The 22,671-nt window shown below is 36.3% G+C and overlaps 1 long non-coding RNA gene across 1 annotated transcript; it reads left to right on the top strand.

Annotated features, from left to right (window-relative positions):
* Positions 1–12,739: 12,739 nt before the first annotated feature.
* Positions 12,740–13,372, top strand: LOC149696374 (uncharacterized). The gene is made up of 2 exons (XR_016382407.1): positions 12,740–12,980; positions 13,041–13,372. It is a non-coding gene; the product is annotated as an uncharacterized LOC149696374 (long non-coding RNA).
* Positions 13,373–22,671: the final 9,299 nt, after the last annotated feature.

Below are 22,671 nucleotides of genomic sequence, written 5' to 3'. Positions count from 1 at the left end.
TTTTTTCATTTTTGGGCCGACCGTTTTCGAAATAATCTCAAAGGGGTTCAGAGTCAAACGTAAATAGTTGAAATAACTTAATCATTATAAGCCATTGAATACGATGACCTTCCTGGTTTAAGCCTTTGCAAAATCTACCCCTTTGATCTGTAATCTTGAGATTCACTAACAAATTATGAAACTCCCCTTGTTGCTTTCTTTTCAGAAAAATTTCCCTAACCCATTTTAACCTTGCCCCTCTCCCCTTTTTTATTCAAAATTAAAATTACCCTTTATTTTCGTGCGAGTCCAGCGGGAAGCAAAATTCCAGTGTGAATGGTTGTCGCATGAAACGCTTGAACTACACCCGCGTTATTTAAGCACGAAGCTGTATCCGTGTTTTAAGCGAACGCGAAATTTCGAGCGACCCCAGTGGGCATCCCCCTTTACGAAAATAAGAAGTCGCTCAAATTTCGCAAGAGGAACAGTTGAATTTTCAGCGTTGAGTCCGACTCAATGGAAGCACCGCTTCGCGTGCAGGGCCGGAAATAAGAAAAATTTCTTATAGGACATTGTCCACTGGAGTCCGCAAAAATTGTGTCGCGTCTCCATATTTAAGTTATCAAAACTTCGGAAAAATTTACTGCTCAACTGTCCAGTGACCCCCTCAGGTTTTAAAATATTTATGGGACATTTTAAAATTTTATTGGTCAATGTCCAGTGTCCTATGCTTATTTCCGGCCCTGTTCGCGTGTGTGATATGGTGAGTTGCTTGTGGGGCCATCTACATGCGGCGAGGTAAACTAAACTATTACTAACCCAATAGTTTGTTACAATGTTTTGTTACACGATGAATTAATTGGTTACTAAGAGTGTTAAAGAATGTATAGTCATGTGTCTCTGCACCTCTTTCTTTTTGACTGGTATAATATCTTGGTGCTAGTACATGAAAGTTTGCCTGGAAACAAGTATCATGAGGTGACTGTTTTAATTGCGAATATTTATTTCCTCTTTCTGCTATACGATTTTTAGAAAGATCAACAATACGTGTTTTTTAAACAGATTCGAGATAAAAAGTACCGAGAATTCTTTGTAGAGTGATTGTGATGGGTGTAGAGATGTGAGTCCGTAAATTACCGGTAATTTACCAAATACCGCGTAAATTACCGTTTTATATCTTACCGTAATTTTACAATGGTAATTTATCGGTAAATTACGGCGGTAAATAACCGTGATAAATTATTAAACATTTTTATTACGCATTAAAGGTTCATTCTACACTTAAATGATCAATCATTTCTGTGTTTACTTCCAGAATGACTCACCAGGCGCTATTCGCTAGTCAGTACTTACAAAGTTGCGCTAGAAATTAGTCTTTAAGTTTTAATGAATCTCTATTTAGAAATCAGATTAGAAAGGCCACGGCTGCTGTCTTGGTAGCAAAAGCCGCAAATACGTGTAAAATAGTCAAATAGTCCTCACAATTAAACTTTTTTTTAAGTAATGGAATGTAAGCTCAGGAGAGTCGGTAATTTTTGTTTTCTCAAAATTTCAATCGGTAATTTACCGGTAAATTACGGTTTTTAAAAATTACGGTAATTTGACATCTCTAGTTTTGTGGCTCCATGGTCGTTTTCGAGACACCTGCGATATTTTGTTTTGTAGTTTCTTAATGATGTTTACGCTATTTCCGCATGCACTACCCCAACAAATAATTCCATATGACAGTTGTGATTGTACTAATCCAAAGTATACAACACGTATTTGTGTCTTGTTTAAAATACTTCTAAGTTGCTTAAGATTGAATAGCGCATTTCTCAATTTTTTTTATTAGTTGTGCAATAAAGTCATTCCATTTAAAGTGCTAATCTGCAATTATTCCTAAATATTTAAATTCGTCTACCTTTAATATTTTGGCACATTTACAGCAGCCTGAGGCATTATTCAGTAGACAAGTGGTTTCAGTATGCAGTTTTAATTAATTATTTTTGTTTCACCTGCATTAGTTAGGGAGAATAGATGTGGTTGGTTTTACTCGTGGTGAGGATAAATAAATTGATATCAAGCCATATTTTAGTTCTGTGAAAACCATGGTTGGCTTTTTCATACTCGTCCTTCGAAGTTTCACTGATGTAAATCAAGACAGTGTCGTCAGCGAAGGATATCGTGTGGTCGGATACGTTTGTTGTTAATAAACTGTTTATACAAATTAAAAATAATAGTGGTTCTAAAACCGTGCCCTGAGTGACACTAAAGGAATATGGCTGTGGTTCATGTATGGTTTGATAAAGTTTAATCTGCGTAGTACGACCAGATAAATGGCTAGTGAACCACTTTAGTGGTAAGCCACGGATACCATACATAGTGAGTTTTTCTAGTAATAATGGGTGGCTAACAGTGTCAAAAGCTTTTTCTAGGTCTATAGGGAAAGAGCGATGACTTTCTTATATCTAGTGGAGTCAGTAATAAAGTTCGTAAAAGAGTAAAGGGCGTCCTGAGTAGAAGACCCTTTTTGGAAAACCAAATAGTCGCCTGGACAATGCATCTGTTTTGTCTAGGAAGGCGTCTAATTGTTTTTGACGCATTTCTCTATTATTTTAGATTTGGTAGGTAAAATAGAAATGAGTCGATAGTTCCCTACGTTATTGTAGTATCACCAGCCTTGTGTATAGGCGTAATCAAGGCACTTTTGCATAAATCTAGGAAGACACCAGTTTCCATACTTAAATTTACAATATGTGCTATCGATTTACGTATGCATTCTTTAAAGAATATTGAGCTAAGAGCCTAAGGCCATCTGTACCACGAGAATTACTACTCTTCAAATTTGTAATAACAGAAGTCCATGCTGGTAATAATGCTTGAAATACCTTTTTCGTCAATAGGATGCATAAAGAATGATTGGTTATTTTTTCTGGTATCATTCCATGAGGTCTGGATGTTGCGTTTTTAATAGAGATAAGTCCCTATTATCCTTTATTGCTGCGGCTAAGTTATTACCTATTTCTGAGAAATATTGATTAAATTTGTTTGTTATATTTAATGGGTCGGTATCTATAAAGTAATTTTTTGATCAATTTTAATGCATTTTATAGGGGTCTTTTCATTTCTAGTTGGATTTAATAGCTTATTTACGGCCGACCCCATTTTTGCATTATCTAATCCTGCATTTTTTATTTCTGCTGCAAAGTAACTTTTTTGAAAGTTTAATGAATGCATTTATTTCTATATTTCTTGAATTGATAATTTAATCGAGAGTTGGAAGGTTCTTTATTGAGTTTAGTTTTCATTGCGTCTCTTTTCCTTATACTTTCTAATAGGCCACAAGTTATCCAGGGTTTTATGGCTTTTATATTAGATTTTATTTTTTTGGGTTTCAGATTTTTTAGCCAGTTTAAAATAGAATTTGACAGTCTCGATAAATTCCTTCAAAGCATTATTTACATCTTGCAATTTACACACTGAGAGCCATGGTTCATAGGAAGGTAAGGTGTTTAGTTTCCCATAGTTAGTTCTTTCTCTAGTTGGGATAAAAATAATTGGGGGTCTGAGTTCGGAGATCTATACACCGTGAAAAGGTTAAAGTTGTGCTTCCAATTTTCATTTCAACTCTTAAGCAATGACTATCATGTAATGTTATTTCTTCCTGTGTAAATTTCATTTCATTTCTGATAAATACCATCTGTGCATCTGCTTTATTCTTGAATTTTGTTGTAGTGATTAGTTTATAGTTTTCTAGTTTAAAATATGAAATATTTGTATCCCTAAGCCAACATTCTGATAACGTGGTTTTTACTTGACTTAAAAAAACCAATATTTCATCGAAGTTTTTGTTAACACTGCGTACATTAAAGTGAATCATTTTGAAGTTGTTGGTTTGTTGATAACGTTCTATTAGATCGGCAATTGTTATATATGCAGAACACGTGTTAGTTTTTTGCAGTATCATAGAGACATGAAAGTTAGTAGTAAATATTAGAAGCTAGAATACAAGTAGATTACTTTGCTTGTGTTAAATCCCTCGGATAGTTTTCTCTTCTTTGTAAAAAGTTGTTTAGCACTTTAAACCCGAAAGGGGACCTAATGACACAAAATGTGCATACTGTTAAAAGTCGCCGTACAGGCTCAGTTATATCTTAAACACAATAAAAACGAGAAAGCTCCCTTTTCGCACACATGTGTCGATTTTAAGTTTCCCTTTACTATTCAATACAAATGAGAGTAAAAGCTCCTATTTCTACATCTGTATCTTTTTTAACGATAAGAAAATAATAAAACCTTCACGCTTGCCTGTAACCTATTAACTTGAAAGGTTGAGAAGCTACCCTAAAATCTGTACGTTGAACCATGTAAAAAGTAGGGGAAACCAATTTTAAAAACTGTATAACCTTATGGGCTATAATGCCCAAAAAGAATCACTCTTCTCCGAACTTTGCTAGAGAGCAGATTAGAAAAAGACTAGCTAAAATTTTGTAGTAATAAAGATATTTAAAACTTGCAATACTTGTTAAATTAATTCATAGCCTTAAGTATAGCTACTGGTTTGGCGACTATAGCGACTTTAGGTCTTTAGGAAGGCAAGGGTAGGTCTCCAAATGAGACAATGGTTGGTCTAAAAAAGAGACAATGGTTGGTCTCCAAATGAGACAATGGTTGGTCTCCAAAAGAGACAGTCTCCAAATGAGACAATGGTAGGTCTCCAAAAGAGACAATGGTTGGTCTCCAAATGAGGCAATGGTTGGTCTCCAAATGAGGCAATGGTTGGTCTCCAAAAGAGACAGTCTCCAAATGAGACAATGGTAGGTCTCCAAAAGAGACAGTCTCCAAATGAGACAATGGTAGGTCTTCAAATGAGACAATGGTAGGTCTCCAAATGAGACAAGGGTCTCCATAAGACACAAGGGTTTCCATAAGATATAGGGGTCTCCAAATGAGACAATTGAGAAGGTCTACTAAATAGACATAGGGTAGAACTCTAAAAGAAGCCAGATAAAATAACAAAATAAATTCCGTAACTGTAAAATGATATACACTGCCGCAATTGCTGGACCGATTAGGACTCATTAATAAAAATCCACGACTAGACGTACCAGGGACTTAAACTTACAACCGTGGAAACTAAAAGAGCTTGCATGGACGCCTACTCAAGCGACGAGGAGCAGACGCTGGTGAGCCTACGGACCCAGGAGAGAAGGCGGTAGAACGAAATAAGGAAACTGGAGGTGATACGGAGATGTGCTAGAGAGAGCGTGGCTACTCTCATCGGAGAACTTGGAGTGTTGTTGAGTGGTGATAGAAATTCGTGCGATGAAATAGACGATAAAGTGACTTTGTTGAACCAACGTGAGTAAGAACTCGTAGCATTGGACGAAAAGATAAGAAACTATATCGATGATGTTGAGGCATTATCAAACGAGGTGATCGCCGCGAGAAAAATACGCGATGAAATCACGCTCACTCGGTCGACAACGCGACTCTTCACCGATTGGAAACAATCGCGCATCGGGACATGGGTCCGTTTCCGGTTGCCAATCGGGGTCGTGTAGTGCCATGAGAAGAACAAACACCAAATTGCCCCGCTTGGACATGCCAAATTTGGAGGGGACATAACTCAATTCAACTCTTTCTGGAGCAGATTAAAGGCTGCTGTGGATGATGATGAAACTGGTATGTTATCGATTGGGCGTGTTATCAAAACAGCATTGTCCAAAACGGCTTTTTCATAAACGCGTTTGCCATTATAGCCATTTCTCGTTTCAGCGCATTTTGATTACAGCGTTTATATCTTGAGCGTTGTTTCGTATTGTTGAAGGTATAAGTATTAGAAATCGGCATTATCTATCCCTTATCCACGTTATTTTATCCATAATCCAGAATTATCAACAGAAGTTGTATATTAAATCGAATTATGTCCACAACATTTATCTATAAATAATCGATTATTCACTAATTTACGGATAACGGATGGATAATGCCGAGCTCTAATTAGTATTGATTTCAGCTTTAGGTTTGAATTTTAATGGTTGTCAAACAAACAGTTTCGTGGTCTAGTGTGTTAATGCGTTTTAATGTTTGGTTGGGATGGGTTATTTGAACTCCTATCTCGTAAACGCGGCGTACCGTTACAGCAGCTCTCTAAAGAGCAGAAAAACAGATATGCAAAAAACGATAGTTGATTATTACTGTGTAAGCAGGCCCAGCTGAGTTATATGAACTCAAAAATAACTAGGTCAGATATGAATAATTTCGTTTGGTTAAGGTTGATTATTTCAACTAAATAGTATTAGGTCAGGTCAGGTTAGGTTTTTGTTTCGTTTGGTTAGACTTAGGTTAGTAATATTTGGAAATAGTGCAACAATGTTAGGCCTTTTCCAAAAAATTACTGTTTACAATTATCTACTTCCGAAATAAAATAACCTTTCTCGGTTAATTTTTCTATCCTGGCATGAGAATTGTAAACTGATACAGCCTGAAGAATAGTACAATATTTAATTGTACTTTATAAAAAATTCAAAAACACGATCCGTTAGTAGGTCACATTACTGATTAAATGATCACAGAAAAAAGTAGTTTTTGAAACCAACGAATAAAACTGTATTGTTAAGAAATGCGCAAAACTCAACACAAACACTGCTATTTCCCAAAATAGCAGCCGCTATTTCTAAAACAGCAGCCACTATTTCTAAAACAGCAGTTTTGAAAAACACCGCTGTTTTTTTGGAATCGCGGTTGCTATTTCGATAACTGCTCTACCGGGAACTGCTCATACGAGGTACACCCTGCTTCCACCACGCTGGTAGACACATCGAGCATTTTCGCTCAGCTGTTTAAAAAAGAGATTAGAGGTTGTAATTTGAAGCGAAAGTTCTAAGGCTAATCGTAGGACTGTTCAGTAAAACATTTTGTTTCAATCAGGCATATTCCACAATATTCCTTTTGTACCTTCCCATTTGCGTACAATAAAACCTTAATTCCAAGCATGTATTAGAGGTCTGTAATTTAGTATGGAGACGTCATCCGTTGAAAGTGTTTGGGGGCTGTTCACAAACGAAGGTGTTGGTCTGAAATCGTCCACACGGTATATTGAAGGGTTCGGAGAAGTTTTCAACGACAACTATAATAATTAACAGAAAAAACTAGCCTTTATAAATAGTGCTCTATCCGCCTGAGAAACTGATTGTCTCATTGTAGCTACCTTGCCCGTATTCCCCATCCCCCCTCGCAAACCCAAAAAGCCGGAGTTTAGAGAAAATATTTTAATTTGAAACGTTTTCCAATAACAGGATGAGTTCTTTGACGATGCCAATATTGTTTCTTTCCTAATACTTCCAAGAACTGCTGGAAGGGAATTTTTTTAACAAGGGTTTCAGACTCACTTGTTTTACTTCCGTCCTGAGTCAGGAAAACTGTTGTAAACGCATACCCTAGCGCTAATATTGACGAACATACATTATTTTACCAAAATATTTATTTTCGCGACGATGCATTTTAATGATGATCATAATTTGTTAGTTTAATTAAAGATTATCCATGTTTTTTGTAACCCAAAAAAAAATTCATTTTTAGGCTTGAAAACCCCATGCTTTTTCAAGGGAGAATTTACTGAAAAGGTGTGATTATCTTTCGTTCAATATTATGGTTGGGTGTCAAGTCTTGTACATTTTAATCATAATTATCAGGGATAGATTTAATTTTAGAAGTATTTCTAAAATTAAATCTATCCCTGTGGTTATCCTTTTTCTTACCTAACAAATTACTTTTTATTTTTGTTAATTTCAGGTTAATTATACTTAAAGGGTAGTAGGGTAGTTCAGTAAGGTTGATTTAGTTTCTACAAAAGATTTAGATAAATAATTTACTGTAAGTGCCACTTTCAGTTTAGTTTTTTTACGTTTTACCCCACAATATTGTGCCGAAAAATGCCGAAACACCATTTTATCCCGGATTGCCAAGCCAGAAGTCATTTAGAATGTTTCAGCAGACGACGCATAGGAAAATTTCTACTATTGTGGTTTGTGGAATTTGGCACAATTCGACTAAAGTTCGACAAATATAAATTTTGGGTAATATATTACTGTTTGGGGCTTAAAGAGGCTTTTTGCTTAATAGGTTTACCAGTGGACATGTGGTTTTTCAGTTTATTGGGCGTTTTACTTGTGCATGTTCAGGTTTCTGGAAAAATCTTTGTCCGGTCACGTCAGTGGCAGTTTTCTTTATATGTTCTGTAAGAAATGCGTGGATGTACTCGGGATTTTAACACTGAGAGGTGAGTTATTTGCAAGTTGGAAAAATCAAAATATTACCTCTCCGAGTCAAGTGGAATATTATCTCCCCATTTATTTTCCCTGAATATGCATTTTTTATTACTATTTAATCATAAGCTACCTTCGTTAAAATTAAAATTATGAATCATTCACTCATTATAAAAAACTATAATCACAAATAGGTTACCATTTACCCAACTAAATCAAAAGCTTTCCCAGCATGACGGCTTATTTTTGTTGATACTATAGAGCTGAATAATCTCTAGAAACAAAAGCAAGGAGTATACACATGGAATCTATAGCCCAGCATATGAATTATAACATGAGTGAATCCTATACTAGCTCCCTAGGGAGCTAGTTTATGATTCACTCATGCTTATAACAATTGCGATCTATTGAGGTAACGAGGCTATGTTCTTGGCTTCGAGAAATGAAATGAAACCCTTTTTTTGTATTAAGTTTACTGCTTTGAAAAAAATACACAGAACTGAACTTCGGGTCCTTAACGTGTGGTTAAAATTTCGAAGAGGTCCTGGCAATAGTTTTTCTTATAAAAAAACGAAGTTGCTAATTGTGAAAAAAAGGGAAATTTACCGATGGGAATAACATTGAAAATGTTTGCTGTGATAGCCAAAGTTTCTCGACGATTTTATGAAGACTATACGTTCGTTAGGTCCGAAAACTATTTTAAATGCAAGGTCCAATACTTGATTTGGTGCCTTTTGAAGGTTTAATTAAAATCAATTAATTTTAAGTATTACTTTTTGTACTTTTAAGTACATACTATTACGTTGTTGGACTTAAGAGTTTTACCCTATATATTGAACCGTGGAGAAAACCACTCTAGGGCGGATACGGATAGAGCGGCATACACATATTCTAGGAGAGCGGTAGCTCTCTTAGATAAGACTTCTTACTGCTCTTAATGTTTTTGTGAACAGGTTTCTGACATCTCTTTGAACACAGGTCTAAGGCATATATTTGTTCACAAATCTAGAGTATCTGTTCGTGCACAAGTCTACGACATCTGTTTGTACTCAGATCTACGGAATCTGTTTGTACACAGATCTATGGAATCTATGTATGCACAAGTATATGAAATCGGTTTCTGCACAAGTATATGGCATCTCTTTGTGCACAAATCTATGGCATTTGTTTGTGCACAAGTCTATGGCATCTGTTTGCGCACAATTGTATGGCATCTGTTTGCTCACAATTGTATGGCATCTGTTTGCTCATAAGTGTATGGCATTTGTTTGCCCACAAGTCTATGACATCTGTTTGCTCGCAAGTGTATAGCATCTGTTTGCTCACAAGTCTATGACATTTGATTGCTCACAAGTCTAAGACATTTGTTTGCTCACAAGTCTATGACGTTTGTTTGCTCACAAGTCTATGACGTTTGTTTGCTCACAAGTCTATGACGTTTGTTTGCTCACAAGTCTATGACGTTTGTTTGCTCACAAGTCTATGACGTTTGTTTGCTCACAAGTCTATGACATTTGTTTGCTCACAAGTCTATGACATTTGTTTGTGCACAAGTCTATAGTGTCTGTTAGTGCGCACGTCAATAGCTTCTCTGAGAGCGAACTTCCATATCATCTGTTAGTACTTATATAAATAGATAACGCTCAAGGAGAATACGTTTCTAACTATCGCGTCTACTGTGAAAACTAAGTCCTAAGCCACTCAAATAGTATAACTGAAGTTTCCCTGTGATGTGCATGTCAAAACGACGGGCAAGCAATTTTGAGTTGGACTTAGCGTCAGGATTTATACTAATATAATTGATGGTTAGTTAGTTCAAACGATTTAATTAATGGACGAGCAACGCTCTAAAATTTAAAAGGAGCGTCTGCATTTTTGTTCTAATTCTTAAGCACTAGGTATTTTTCTAAACAATTTTAATTAATATCAAGACTGAGTCTAATATTAATTAAAACTATCTTTGTAGACAAAGTCACGAAAAAGTAAAAGATAAGTGTAGAAAATTAACTGCCTGAAGTAACATTTATTAAAATTTTCAGTTTTAAAGACATGATATTAAAACATCAGTTGCTTTAAAAAAATTATCGTTTTTCTATACCTAAATTCCATTTTCCGAAAATATTTGTCAACAATATTTATGCAATTATTTTTCTCTAAAAATCGAAGAAAATGGCTTCTGCATTCTGCAGGAATATTTTAAAGGGGTACTTATTGGAGAAAAAAGTAGAATAGATGTAACCGTGGCACCCGCAGCTCCTTTCGCGTCGTCTGCTTCAGACAATTTTTGTTTATACTTTTTCACGTAAGTGGTGGCTTAAGCGCCACTGGCTACTATTTGTAAAAAACTATTTCGGCGGGCATAAAACCCCCGCCTCTCTCAGTAGTCAGTTGCAGTCAGTTAATGTAATGCGCTCCAGTTCAGACGTGTTCTATTTTTCTTTTGGTACAATAAATTCAAGTTCATATCAGTAAACTCACACTGCGTCTTTCTTTCTACAATGGATTACCTGGTAAATATTGCTAGTCATGGACAATAAGTCCTTTAAACGGGAACCTGGGAACTTCTTAATTTGCTAGTTTTAATTTAATTTCTTTGTGAGCCGTGAAATTAGGCCCCCTTTCCTACATTTTAATTTTACGGTTACAGCTGGATCAAAATCTAACTTTGGCGCTTCTTTCTACCTCGTTTGATGGTCGTCCTGTTTTTTTTTACCCCCTAGAACTTCAAGCAGCCAATCACGATGCCGCCTCTAAGGGCGTAGTCTGCTTTTGACTCACTTTCGTCTTGCTACTGGGTTTATGTTTTGAAATAATTTCATTAATTTTAAATTTAAAGGAATAGCGACGTGGTTTAAAAATTATCTCGATTATGTCACTAACACTTTAACTATGCCGGCGATAAAAATAGCATTGTGTCTAAGCCAATGTCCTAAAATCAGGCTTAACAAAAGGCATAAAATAACATTGTACTCAAACTGCAATATTTACGCTGTTAGCACCAAAATCGGTGTGGAAATGCATTTGAGGGCCACATTTGTAGGAAACGTAAGCAAGATATTGGAACTTCTACCGATAAAATCCAAGGACTTTCGGAAGGAGTTCTAGCACGCTTTAAAGTAAAAACTATTTTTTACCTCTCCCAAAGACTTATGTCACGGAGAGGTTCTAATTTCGACGTATCTGTCTGCGTGTGTGTCTGTCCAATCCGTTCACAGTTTGAAAATGGAGTAAATGCGTTCTCAATTGCCGTACCGCATTTACAGTTCTCGGAAATTTAGAAAATTTTATTCCTCTATTACTCCATTGTCTGTCTAACACTACCATCTTCTGGTCTTTTGTCCATTTCACATGGACACCAGTCTGTACCTACTGGCTTCTAAGCACCACCATTAGCTGGTCTTTTGTCCATCCCACATGGACACCAGTCTGTACTTACTGGCTTCTATGCACGACGATCATCTGGTCTTTTGTCCATGACCTCTGCTGGCTGGCTGGTTTTTTTTTGCTGTGACCTGATGAGTTTCGTCATAAATAAACATTTCGAATTTTAAATTTCCCGCGAATTTTCAACTCGAAATTCACCCGTAGTTCACGTTACACCTCATAGGTGGCGTAACGTATTTTATTTCAATTGAAACTATTTTTCTGACGGTGCTGGGAGGCGAACCTGCGATGTCCTGATCCATACTAGACGCCAGTGAAGGCGCCAGACAGCAGACACTCTACCAATCGACCTACGGTCGCTTAGAGTATAAAGCGACTTAAGTTAGAGTCTAGAGAAGAGAGAGGAAGCCGGATCTGGACTCCCCCCCCCTCCCCGATGCCCGCGACTTTCTGCGTTTCTGTAGCGACTAGCGAGAGACGAGAGAGAGAGCTGTCTGGCTTTAAAGCGGCGGCGCTTCGCGCGTCCCAATTTTTTTAATTTAGCAATATAATTTAAATCAATGAAACATACTCATTTAAAGTTAAATAGTTATAATTAGCTAATATGATTATTATATTTAAAAAAATTATATTATTTAAGTAATAAATATAACTATAGTTGTTGAAAGATGCAATAGAGGGCAACATGAGATGTCATAAATAGACTCCAAACTCCGTCTAGATTTTCGCCTGCTTATGGCAAAGTCTAAGATGATAGTTTAATCAGGTGTTTAAATGTAACTTAATTCCGCCAATACCATTAATGATAAACGCAATCAACATACTCATGGTTTAATTAAAGTTAATTAAATTGAATTGCTCAAAGATAATTATAAAATTAAATCAACAACTCAACTATCTGCTCAACGATAATTAGGCTAGTTTTTAACTTTTTGTCAGTTTTGCTGTTTATTTAAACGTAATTAAACAATGGTTAAATATCGCAGCGTGTATGGGTGTAAAAATAATGCCACAATGAGTGGTGTCCGCTTTCACCAATTTCCACGCGACGTTAATTTGTCGAAACAATGGGAAATAGCTTTAAAAATAGTGGTCGGCGTTTGGACAAGATAATCCACAGAACTTTGTTTAATCAGTTATCCATGGATAATAATCAGATAATTATTCGTGATTAAATTGCATTAATCATAGACTTCCCGTGGATAATTTCAAATTATGAATAAAGATAAAATAAACAGACATTATCCTATCCAAATGCCGACCACTATTTAAAAATGGGTAAACCATGCACCAAGTCCATGGTTGTCAGCTCTCATCATTTTAAAGAAGAGGATTACCGCCCTCAACCGAAATATGAACATTCAGGTATGTTTTAAGCGTATAATATTAATTTAAAACCAATTATAATAAGAGTTGTTATTGTAGATAAGTTAAGTTACCCTCCCAGATTTAGACCCTTGGCTGTTCCTTCCAAAAAACTCCCGTTAAGGAAACATGATCAACAAAAGTTCAAGGCTAATGGGAGATTGGAAAGACTGAAAAAAAAGGAATCAACTCTCACAATCTCCAACTTTGCATGCATGTGAAACAGCTGAAATAAATGGGCCAACAGACGCAGAAATTCTAGCTGAAAGATTGGGGATTGATGCGGTTCAACAAACTACCGAGGAAACTACGACAGACAAATGCACCACTCCAAACCCCAATGATAAATGCATTATGGTCAACACCTTGGAAAATCATACATGTTATGTTAATGCTTCTAATAGAATATTGAATGCCACCTCTATAATTTCATTAACAGGATTACAAAGTACTGGTCTATTTAATGCGATAGTTAAAAATATTAACAGCATCTCAATGAATGTTCGAGATAGGGTATTTTTGACAGTCATGAAACTAAAACTTGGCATTTCATTCACCGCTCTATCAGCTTTGTTTGGAATAAGTAAAGTTCAGACCTCAAATCATTTTAAATTAACTCTTAAGCAGTTGGTTTCGGTTCTCGGATGCGCGATAAAATGGCTAGATAAAAATTAAATTATGAAATGCATGCCCAGATGTTTTGCTGAGTTTTCTAATACAAGGGTAATACTAGACTGTACTGAAGTCGAAATAGAGTGTGGTATCTGCTGTTATTAATTTATCAACACCAATTTTGGCTAACGATTAATTTTAAATGTTTCTCAAAAAATTGTCCCAAGCTTGTTAAAACCCGTGAAAAAAAACGCAAATAAATAATGCACTCAAGACTCCTGAAATTTTGTAAAACAATTTATTTTGTAAAATTCTATCACATTTTAAGGAACTTAAAAATATCACGTCAGGCCTGCCATTTTTTTCCCCTAGAACAAGCTTCGCGTTTTCTCCGCACGGTGGCACTAGTGAAACTTTTCGTTCTAGGCGCGGAATCTGGCAGCCCTGAACCAGGAAAAGTTTGGTCCAAATGGTAATTTCATTGAGTTGAGAAAATTACCACTTGAGTGGCCTTCAGTTAACCTGCCTATTGGGGTACGTGGGACACTTTTGAAAACATTAGGACGGACGGACAGCTACCAAGTTTATCACTCGATGGCGTCGCCATCTCGAAGCCTAGATAGGAAATGTATAAATACATGTATTCTTGAAATCAGTAAAATTTCCCGCCTTTTCTTTTAGTTCCCTTGGTTGCACCAGGATGGCGTCACAAGCGCGTGATATAGTTAATCGGATTATATCCTAGCGGATGAAAGGCCACTCTAGTGGTAATTTTCTCAACTCAATGGGTAATTTAGTCCAGTTTAAAAAAATCCATATTTCCCACCCTGGTCCGTCATAAGCGAAGGACGTGACGTCATGCGAGACTGCGCAGTGCGAATTTCCTTTCGTTATCGCAAACATTTGCCCCAGAAAAGAGCCATCTAACGGTTACTAATCGCAATTTCAAAATGTCACATAAAAATGCTTCTGTTGTACATTCAAGGCAGTGATGTGCGTGAGGATATTTGTTTTCACGCTTAGAGGATAGGTAACTCCCTATCTCCGACGGCAGCGTATTCGATATATAATCTTTTCCAGCGTTGGTTGTCAGCACGCGCAAACCCAGATTTCTATGTTGGAGCGGCTAAATTGTGATCACTAACGTAGGTTTGTGCGTGCAGACAACAGACAATGGAATTACTGATTTACAGGATTTAAAACGTCGAGATTTTAAATCCTAAATATTAGTATTTTTTTCGTCTTTTGTCTCGAAATATTTCTTTCGTGTGTTGTCAGCACGCTTAAAACTAGGTTATAGATTACCGCAAAATCACTCCAGTATAGGAACCAGGGTTTGCTCGTGCTGAGAACCAAAGCTAGAACTAATTTTATATCGAATAAGCTGCCGTCGAAGATAGGGAGTTGCCAATCCTGTCAGCGAGTTTTAGAGGTTCGGAAAAGTATTGGTCCGACCCTGGCTGGCAGGCTGAGCGTCCGATCAACCACACTTTTAATTATAAATTATTTCCTTACTAAGTTTTTACTTTCGCGCGTTTTAGAGGTTCGGGAAAACTATTGGTCCGACCCTGGCTGGCAGGCTGGGCGTTCCTTCAACCCCATTTTAATTCTAAAAGGGGTTTTATACAAAATTAAGATATATGAAATTGTTTTTAAATTAACTTTTTTGGCACAAATATTATGAGATTTTTGTAAGTTTTTTTTCGGTTCCGGCTTCTCTGATTAATTAGCGCTTAGTACGTCATAAACAAAAACGAATGAGGTTGTTTTTGGCGGTAATATCTATCAAGCCTGCCTTCTATTCAGTACGATTTTCTCTGTTCTTTATCTCCACCATCCGTTCCCGTGTCACGTCTAGCGTTGTTCTTTACGGCTTATGCAAATTACTTCATTTCTATTGCGTCAAGTTTCAAGACAACATGACTCGGGGTAATTCTAAGCGCTTGTTGCATATTGCTATAAGCGTGCAATCAATGAATAATTTTCGTACCCATACACATCTATTATCCCACAAATATTAGGTTTGCAACAAAAATATCAACAAAACTGTTCCAGTTCATAGAACAGAAGTTTATTATTTACTTGTTTCATTAATCTATAACCCAAAATCATGCTATATTATTTTTATTCATAATTGGAATTATATTTGATATTTAAAAGAAGAAAAAAACCCGTAATGTATATAGGCCGGGGTCACCTTACAATAAATTTAGGTAGCCCAGGCAAAACTTTAATATGGCCGGGGCCATCTTGTTCTATCTTAAGATAATACTGAGACTCAGTTAAGGCGAGTCGATTGAATCTTGGATTCGTGGCGGCCCGGCGTACAGCATTGTGATTTCCATTAGTGTGGTTTAGTAAGCAAAGGCTTAGAGCCAATTGAGTGATCGTGGATTCGTGGCGGGAACTATCGTTCAATTTCATAGAATATATATTAAACCTAGTCACAACGTAGGATCTCTAGATCGACGTTTCGCCACGGAGCTGTATTGTAGAAGGAGTAGAGACTCGTAGCTTCCCCTCTACTAAAAAAAGCTAGACCTTATTTGTCCGTGAAAAGATGGTATGAATTTTGACCCTCCCTCCAAACCTAAAAGAGCCCATGTAAACAAGAAAGATGGACGTAAGCTACGGACGATGAGGAGAGTTAAGCCTCGGTCTTTTTAAGTATCGAGTCAGAGTGACAAGAGTTTCTCAAGTGTTTGTAAATCTTGTTTAAATATATAGTTTTACTATTATTTCTATTTGTATTAACTATAATATGGAAAATATTCAAAGAATTAAGCCGGGAATGAAGAAAACGACGCCTTCTTTAAAATACGTGATGTCAGATATTGTTTACATAAACTCGGTATGCGCGAAAATTGTGTGCGGAGCACTAGTACCCTTATCTCTAGGCCCTAGAGGCCTAGTCTCTACTCCTTCTACAATATACATCTGTTTTCGCGATACACTTTTTGTCGAGCATGAATCTTTATGAAATACGGGTGGCGCCACCTATTAATCACTTGAACTTTTTTATTACCGTTTGCTGCAATAATCTGTGTAACAAGCTGTCAAGATAGTTTTTTAAACGTTATAAATAAAATACGCAAGTTAAAAAATAAAAACTCTAGTCCTCTTTAATCTAATGGATGAAATAAAAATCATAACGATGTTTCTGATTGCAAATAAGCAAGTAAAAATTGTAATTATTTCCATTAGAGGCTCACAGATGGCGCAGTCATGTTTTGATAAACATGCTTGTTAAAAATAATAAGAAACGAAAATTCTTGTAATCCTAGCCGATCACCGCGTACGACTTAACCCTAACGATGATAATGGAGTAGAAGCCAATATTGCTTTCTAAAACGGCGACCGCGGTCCAAATATTGTGAACACTTTTGCTCGTATTTGCCTACTGATAACGTGGTCACATACAGACACGTCCAGTGTAATACCTCTCCGTGACGTCATCGTCACTCAGGGAGGTGAAAATTGTTAATGAGGCATATGCTTGATTTCAAACGTCAACAATAGCTGTTTAAAATAATTTTAGGAATGACGTTTCTCAAAACGATTTATCTAGAGTGAAGGAAAATTACTGATGATTAAAATAATTAATATCAATTATATAAATTTTAGCTATTTAATTATTTAAGAAAAACCTCTTAATTTTGTCTCGACTTGGAGAGGTATATTTTGGTTTCCCAAGTTGTTACTTTTTAGTGCCATCTATTGATGGCCTAAAAAGCTATGCATTTATACCGAAGATTTACTACCCCCACTTTTACCCCTTTCACCCCCACTTTTCCCCCTTTTTTCAGTGCCTTTCCCTCCTATATTACCCCTTTTCCCCCCATTATAGCCTATGTTCTAAAACGCGAATAGATGGACCTAGGGTAGATAAATTTTATATTATTTTATTTCGTAAATTTCCAAATCCCCGTTTCCAAAATCCGCTGTCTTTTTTGGTGAGCTCTGCTGAACGCAGCCCAGATCAGTGAAAGGTTTGATCGTAATCGGATTGTAGCTTCGTGTTTTCATGCTTTTTATGGTGAGCATTTATTTTCAGTGCGTCTAGCCACAAATAAGCTTTGGTGTTATGTAACGTTAACAGTCATGTTCACGAGCTAAGAAAATCGTTGTGGTGAAACGAGAGGATAGTTTTTACACGTGAACCGTGTTGTGAATATGGCTTTGAACATAGAGGGTATACAGTTGAGGTGTAGAAAATTGGGCCTTTACAAACACGTAAAGGTAAAATCTCTCCAAAGTTTTATCTCTTCATTTCCCGTTTTTTCCCCATCGGATGCTTTTAATGCGTATAAGTATATCCTTATTGGATGTAAAATGTCGTCTGATTTACTCGCTATGCTTTGTATACTTCTTTAATGTTTCATAAATTTTAATTTCAATATTTGTTCATAAAAAAAGAAACATTTCCATATCTGAGTAAATAAGTTTGTAAGTAGTCCTCCTCGGAGAGGTAAAATTTTGGTTTTCCCAAATTGTTAACTCTCTTAAATTTTGAACAATATCCTATTTCCCAAACCCCTTAGAGGACCCCAAATGTGAACAATCGCTGGTAAATGTAAACACCCTGACCCTAAATACTGAAGGAGGTAGTGACTGAACACTGGACCCAAATGCGAACAACAATGATAATCAAATGGGAGGAAACCAAATTAAACTTCTCCGAGCCGAGACGAATTTACTTTCTAAAAACAGGTCCACCAGCCAATGAGAAAAACCGGAAATCAAATTGGCGAAATATTGCCAAAGTCTTTAGCAAAGGCGTAAATGTTTAACAATTTCCTTTGTATGAGAACCTAAAATGTATCACTGAAGGGTGTATTTAACTTTCGGCTCACTCTGAACCGTTAACACCTTATATAAGAGGAGGCGAAACAAGGTCATTTCTAGTTTGAATGTAGGATATCTTATTTCACAGACCCAATCGTTTCAAGTGTTGTGGATAGATGAAGAATTAACATCCATATTGAAAATAAAAAATGCGTTTACACTATATATAAATGTAGTAAAGCTGAATTAAAAAGTAAACACCAAATTTGAAATGTTAATATCAAAAGATGTTCTTGGAATATTAAGATGAAACAGAGCTTTATAGCTACACAACTACTTAAAGAATCGTAATGCCGAAAAATATTTAAAATATTTCCATTTAATATTCTGCAAAAAGGAAATGTTATCGTTTTGTAAGAGATCTTGTCATCCTACTCGCTTTATATTAACTTTGATGTGCGTTTAGTATTTCGATTCGGATGCAATCTTTATTACTCGTTCTATATAAACTCTCACTTGTGTCATTACATAGAAATAAGTTTATCTTAAATAATTAATTAAATATAAATGATATTAATTATTTTAATCGCCAGTAAATAACTTTAAAAATAGTTAAATCGTTTAATATAAAGTTGTTCCTATTATCTTTCGAAACTTTGCTAATATTGACGATTAAAGTGAAGGGTACCCCTCTTGCCCGCTTTCCTCACATCTTGGGGTATATATACGATTCGTTTTCATTATAATAATAGATAAAAACGCATTCGCGTGAATCGATGGTGGAAGCCCTGCCATTGGGAGGCTAGACGTTTCTCGTAACCCTAGCCGATCGCCGCGTATATCTTAAAACCAAACGATAACGATGGAGAAGAAGCCGGAATGGACAAAGACCTGCAGATGGTGGTGCATAGAAGCTGGTGTCAATGTGGGATTGAAGAAGAACAGATGATGGTGGTGCTTACGAGCCAGCAAGTACAGGCTAGTGTCCATTTGGGATGGACAAAGACTAGCAGATTGTGGTCCTTAGAAGCCGGTTGGTAAAGACTGGTGTTGGTAGATGAATGGCCAAATTTCCGTGAACCGCGAACGCGTTCCGGAAATTGGGTATTGTTTGCTCCGATTTGTAAACTGCGAACGCGGTCACGTGGGGTCTGACAGACAGACAGACAGATACGGCCGGTGTAATACCTCTACGGGACTACGTCACTCGGAGAGGTAAAAAGGCCCTGGGAAAGGAGCTACCATTAGGTAGGGCCTAAATTCATGCACTTAGATTAAAGTTTACGCAGATGTGATAAGTGATAATAGGATAATAGGATAATAGAATAATATAGTTAAAACAATACCCGAGTCAAAATGTTCAATAATTTGTTGAGAAGTCCAATTTATTTCCATACCTCGCATAACAGCTGCTGTCTCGTTTTCTCGCTTTCCCGCCCAATAAGTACCGCTAAATTGATAAATTTACTAATGGCGCGAAATTTGAGTCTTTTTTGATCAATGATTTATTTTAAAATTAATATTATCCGAACGTAGATTCCTTACACCTTTTTATTATTTTATTTTTTAGTAAAATATATAAAACAGGATTCTAATTAACATTGAAACATTTTCAATTTTTACTAGGTTTTTTCCAACTCTATTTATAAAATCGAATTCCGAATCGAAACCACAGATATTAATATCAATTTTATAGCAAAAAACGTGATCTATCTAACGATTAAAGTTTTGCTATCGTGGGATTATTGTAACTCTTGCTAAAACTTATTCCCCGATGGTATTGTATTAACCTAACACCTAAAATTGGCATAAACTAAAGTTGATTAGTCCGAGTTGGTGTGTATATAGGTTCGTATCTTTCATCAACGTATTCCTACAATGTTCATACGATTTTTATCGTAATCATCGATACTCAGTCAACAAATTGAGCCCTTTTAAACGGAATTTAAGCCGCCCAAAAATTTCCTACAAAATTTTAAAGCAAAAATAGAATCGTTCACATTTACTAATACCAACCCTAGTTTAATAAATATTGTTCTGTAATTTAATTTATTTATTTTAATTAATTAAAGTTTTGTAGGTTAAGTTTAAAATGAACCTAATGAGTAAGTTACTGCAGTTTACTACTAGATTGATTTTATTCATAATAGGAATGCTATTTTGTAAACATTGAAAAAAAAAACCCGAAATTCTAAATTAGCTGGGACAGTGAGCCGGACAGACCAAATTCTCCGTCAGCCCCCCTTTCAAAAACGTTACCAGTACCAGTGGCTCTCTAAGAGCGTGGCGCACATGCGCAATCGGCGCACGCGAGAGAGAAAAAAAATCACAAGTTTGTTTACGTTATTTCGGCCGAGGACCCTTTTTAGTGTTTTATTTCTAACCTCTCAATATTGACAAATAAATAATAAATCTGTTTATAATACAGGGTGACTACGGAATTTTCAGAACCAAATTCCCTGACTTTTCCAGGTTTTCCCTGACCTTTTTGGGCCGAAAGTGTAAATGTTTACAGCACGTTATAAGTGCTTATAATTAAATAAACTCGATCTACAATAAGTTTTCCAATGTATTTGTTTCACCAAAATTATTAAGAAACATTTTCACTATAAATAACAGTCCGAGAGATTTTTTTGAAGGCATTTACTTTATAGAAACAATTCTAGAGATTTTTAAGGATTGCTCAAGAGTTTTCTGTGTTAAGAGAGGATGAGGCGAAACTTTCACTACTTTTCCGATAAAGACTTGTCCCCAGAAATTTTACCCGCTAAAATCAAATTCCCTCTCTCTCTGTAACCGTATTTTCAGGTTTACCCTTTTTGAATTTCCCTCTCAAAGGATCACGTGACATCTTACTCCTCGGCTGTGCGCGAGGTAGGTGCGCGTAAGAGCCATAGTGCCCGGCCGTTATAAAGTACCTTCCCCCTTTTATCTTTGACTCTCCTTTGGATTTGTGCTCCCTGGCTGGGGTCATCTTATAATGAATATAGTAATACTAATTCTTGTCACTAGAGGGCGGTAAAAAGTGTAATATGACTGGATCATCTTGTTGGTATTATGATTTCAGCGACTTTGGTTCAAACTCAAATGTCTTATTGAAAACTGGCGACTATTCGAAGAATGTACCTTAAAATGTACCTTATTTTACAGTCAGTAGTTTAACAGGAGTAGAGTCTTAAGTTTAAAATTGGGATTTATTATATTTTCTCTCTTAAAATTTAGCGTTTCCTGCATGCAACAGTTCAACGTTCAAAATATCTTTTGTTATTATGACGCTGTTTATTTGGGGTCCATGTTTCTTTCTATCAACTTGGTACAGCAGTGGGATTACAACTAACTTTTTTCCGGATATTACATATCCAATTAATTGTATTGAAGACCTGGAAACCCACAAGAACCAAAAACTTGTGGTTTGGAAGGGTGATACTTTAGGAGACTCTTGTTATACCCAACGAACATATAAAGTTGTAAGTTCATCGTGTTTATTATCCATTATTCACAGAATGTATGATATACCCTTTTACGTAGGAGGGTATTTTGTGGTATTATGTTGTTGCACGAATCTGTAAATAACCCATAAAAAGAAGGCATATAAGAGCTGAGAAGTGAGAATGTAGCGAAGTTGAGGGACTATAAAATGTTTTGCTAACATAATACTAAAGTGGAGAGTAGAAATAGGATTAACCTCATTACGTTATCCCGGTTCGCTACCCATACTTTTTCTAGTAGGTAGCGTATAGAAAATTAAAGGGCTAATGTTCAGTGTATCTATAGGGGACTTGAATTACTTAGAAGCATGCGCTATAATTGAATTAGTATGAAGCATGCGCTATAATTGAATTACTATGAACAAAAGGAGATGATCTAAAAGGACATAGCTTTCCAGCCTAGGAATGAGGGTAATGTGTGTCAGGTTCTCTCTAACGAACGTCTCATCTCGAGTGTTCCTAAAACTTGATATCCCAAGGCTAGGCCGAATGTATTTACTGTAGAGTAAATGGTAGTTGAACACCCAAAGTTTTTCTCTACTAACGTTTTTTCTCGGCGCTAACTAACATCAGCCGCGGAAAGCTGGGTCTCACTAAAAAAATTCCACCCCCCTTAAAATAAAATAAATGAACCCCGCCTGTTTAACTTCACTCTCCACCGCTGTGGAGCGCTGCTTTTAAAGCTCGTTCTCGGTCGTGGCCAATATTTTAGAAATTTTACCTCTCCATTCACGGGAGCTCCGTTGGGAACTTTAAAAAGCTTAACGTCAGAACTTTCAGACCCAGAGGCTACGGCAAAAAATCTT

The sequence above is a fragment of the Phalangium opilio genome, unplaced genomic scaffold, assembly GCF_054372755.1.
Source record: "Phalangium opilio isolate 3A_F unplaced genomic scaffold, DU_Popi_V2 ptg000021l_1, whole genome shotgun sequence".
Taxonomy (NCBI): domain Eukaryota; kingdom Metazoa; phylum Arthropoda; class Arachnida; order Opiliones; family Phalangiidae; genus Phalangium; species Phalangium opilio.
This window is presented reverse-complemented; position numbering and strand designations above follow the sequence as displayed.